Genomic DNA, 3,705 nt, shown 5'->3' on the forward strand with positions numbered 1-3,705 from the left:
GTGATATATTTGTACATCTATATTCATACAATGGAAGCCCTTGTGGAACCATGTCATGACCTGTATGGCTTGAAAGGTTATGTGACCTACGGTAGTGTAACAGTTACTATTGAAATGTAAAGATTCGATGAGTTAAAAATTTCAACTTTGCCCAGTAAAACCTTCAAAGTAAAGTATTTTCAACATTTCATATGACTGTAGGGTTTCACACATTTTTTTCAGTTTTTAATTTTTTCTAAGTTCCTTTCACAATTAGAGGCATTGTCGATATCTGTAATGTAGTACTCATTGGGAAGATTTTGAACCCAGCATGATAAAATCATTATCCGCGCTGTAAATCTAGACATCATAAAAGGGGTCTTCTCAGTAGCCAACATTAACAATTAACATAACCACAATTACAGTAGTAAAATTTTTCCAACAGACTTAGCCTGCATGGCAGAATAGGTGAATGACGATTTCATTTGACTGAAATACAACACATACATGTACCTGTTTGTTTGTGATGTTTGTAAACACCGAAAATGATAACAATTAAATAAAGAGTTGAGATTTTCTAAACACGTTATCCTTTTGTGCAACAATACTTTACAAATTTTAATTGCTTATCAACTGCATTATTTGAATACATGCAACATTTGTGGCCTATATGTACATTAATAAAGGAGAATCTCATGTGCCTTAAGTCTTACAGCATCCGTGTCATCACCCAAAACCTGTAGTTGAGTAAATTCTGATAATTACAATCTCCCTACTGACTCACTCAGTATTTTGTTAGTAATACTGCGTCATGGCTACCAGCTTTTTTTGGCCACTTCTGTAATGTTAAAATGAGCTTGACCAAGCGAATCTACAATACCAAAGTGATTTTATAATGTTGTGATGCTTTGTATGGCGGCCATGTTTGAACTGGCACACCCTAATTCGGAAGTCACTGAGTTGAATATGCAAATTAGTAACTTGCTAATGTAAAAATGAAAAACAACTTTTATTAATATTTTTATCATATTTTTCAATGTACATAGCAGGTTTCGTTGTCTTTCATTAAGTCAGTCAAGATTTATCCCTAACAGAAATATATGTTATATATGCAAATAAGTAATGAGTCATTTTACAAAATTAAAAGTATCATAATATCTACAATACATAGCAAGTTCGTCACCTCTGGTCAAGTCAATCAAGATATACAACCCAATTAGGAAAGTTCTTAAATATGCAAATTAGTAATGAGCTAAAACAAAATGCTCAATGACTTCAATAATGTGAAATCATAGTATCTTGAATGTACATAGCACATTTTGTCTTCTTTGATTAAAGATTAAGTCAATCAAGAAATATATCTCTAATTAAGAAAGTTTGTTGAATACTAAAATTAGTAATTAGATGTTCTAAAAAATCTAAACTGACTTTTGGTCATAATAGTTTCAATGCATAGAGCAAGTTTCAACAATTTGATCCAGTCAGTCCAGATATATATTCCTAATTTGAAAAGTTCACTGAATATGCAAATTTGGAAGGAAATGCTTAATGACTTTCAATAATGTTGTATAACAGTATCTTCCATGTACATGGCAAATTTCGCCAGCATGGAGTTAAAGTTGTCTTCACTTGGCAGAAACTGCTTCAATGGGACAGCCAACGGAGTTGCTAGGGGTTTACCATCTGACAGATGATGACCTGCAACTCTGATTTTTGTAGGCAACTAGATACTATTGACTGTATACCGGTAGATAGTGATCTTTATGTACCCAGGCAGGGTGCAGCTGTCTTCTCATTTGTTTCAGCTCTTCCTCTTGGGCCAAATACTGTGGAACTCAGTCAAGTCTTCACCTGTAACTTGCATCTTTGACCAATATTCCACCTAATTATCGCATGACAGTAGCAACTCATCATGCTTCTTTCAAAGATATTCCAGCATGAGACTTGTACACCCAGACCAACAAAGACATACTGTGCAGCCTGCTGTTCGATTTGCCATCCTCTTGAGCCCACCCTTTGTCGTCACAATGGAATTCTACCTCCTTACAGTTTCCAGATCAGTTTTATTGATGGAAATAATGATGTACGGGTGTGCTGCAGCAGACATTACATTCGGAACATTGTACTTTCTCTTTTCTTATGTTTCCCATAGGGATTATAAACTAGTGAGGGGAGGACCAAAGAAATAAGACCATAATACGATAATGTAAAAGACCGACCCTCACTACATTGGATTTCAGATTTTGTCAGCACAAAGAGCTGTTAGCGCATGAACAATGAAGGACACCTACACAACTGATGACAATAGACACATACAACTCACCAGAACACCAGCAAGTCTGCACCACTATAAACTCAGTGTTGGAGGTGTCAAAATTGTACTATTTTGCTAGAATGTGGCATTTGCATGTAACAAGCCGCTTGATAATTTCTTGTTTCTGATGGTTCGCCATGTAGATTAAACTGTTGACGGAACTGCAGGAGGCTCTTCAGTCATTGCCCGATTGCTGAACGATCTCCAACACATGTTGTGCAGAAGGGTCAAGACTTGCACCATCAGCAAACTCTATTTCTTCACAGGACAGTGTTCTTTCCATCCTTGAATAGCAGGCGATGGTAATCTAATTTTGCCACATGGGCCCAACAACCAACGCAGTGCCAGATATTTTTCACCTATTTTGTGATACAACAGACATCTTGCTCACTTTGCTCAGTCGCACTCAACATTTTGTCAACAATGCCATGTGAGTTTAATGTACATATTCATAAATTCAAGAGGTAACTACTCCCAATATGCAAAATATGATTTATGCCATCTAATGAATAATATATATTAAGTAAATACAAACGTCATCTCATGAATAATTAAAGCAACTGAGATTGTACGAGAAAACAAAGTCTGATTCTGGGTGGAACTCCCTTGTATCGGGTTTACCCCTCTCGTATCATATTCACCTCTCTCTCATGTTCCATATGGAAAGGGAACACAGATATCATCGTTTTCATCCGACCCAAACATGCACAAATCACTGACTTGAGCCAAAATGAGGCAGGGAATGAAATTCTGTCTGAAAACACCATAACTACAGTACGGACCCACACCTTGGCCACCAGCTATGATGCCTACCAATGACATGGACGCGATTGGCATGGTGTTAAAATTGTAGAATATGCAGGGCTACTATAAAAATTTGAATCTGCATTTTCAGTGCCCCTATAAGAAGGTAAACTTTAAATCTGAGATGGAAGATCTTTACAATCTGTATCAGTTGAGTCATGGCTTCAAAGATAATCATGTTGAATAATGAATTGGGAAGGAAGCTTACAAGACTTCGATCACAAAATTATGCTTTTGTAACTTAATGGGGTCCATAAAGATAATAACCTTCATAGAAAATATAGTTACTAGAAATATATAATACACTTGTTATTAAAATTTTCATTCTGTTTATAGATACTGGTCAAAGAACAAACCAATATATGGCAAAATATAAAGCAATTGACACAGAGGAACTTTTACCAAATATACAAGATACAAAAAGTCTAAGCCAGACCAAGCAGCACAAGATAAAATTGACAATAATGGTAAGACTTTTACACATATAATGGTAGACTCATGCAGTCAGTCATCATTCTGTACATAATAAATGCTAAAGTATGTTTCTGTGTAGTGCTGATGAATAAAACTGTATATGTTGCAAAAGTATAACATTTATGCATCAGAAT

The sequence above is a fragment of the Ptychodera flava genome, chromosome 1, assembly GCF_041260155.1.
Source record: "Ptychodera flava strain L36383 chromosome 1, AS_Pfla_20210202, whole genome shotgun sequence".
Lineage (NCBI taxonomy): Eukaryota > Metazoa > Hemichordata > Enteropneusta > Ptychoderidae > Ptychodera > Ptychodera flava.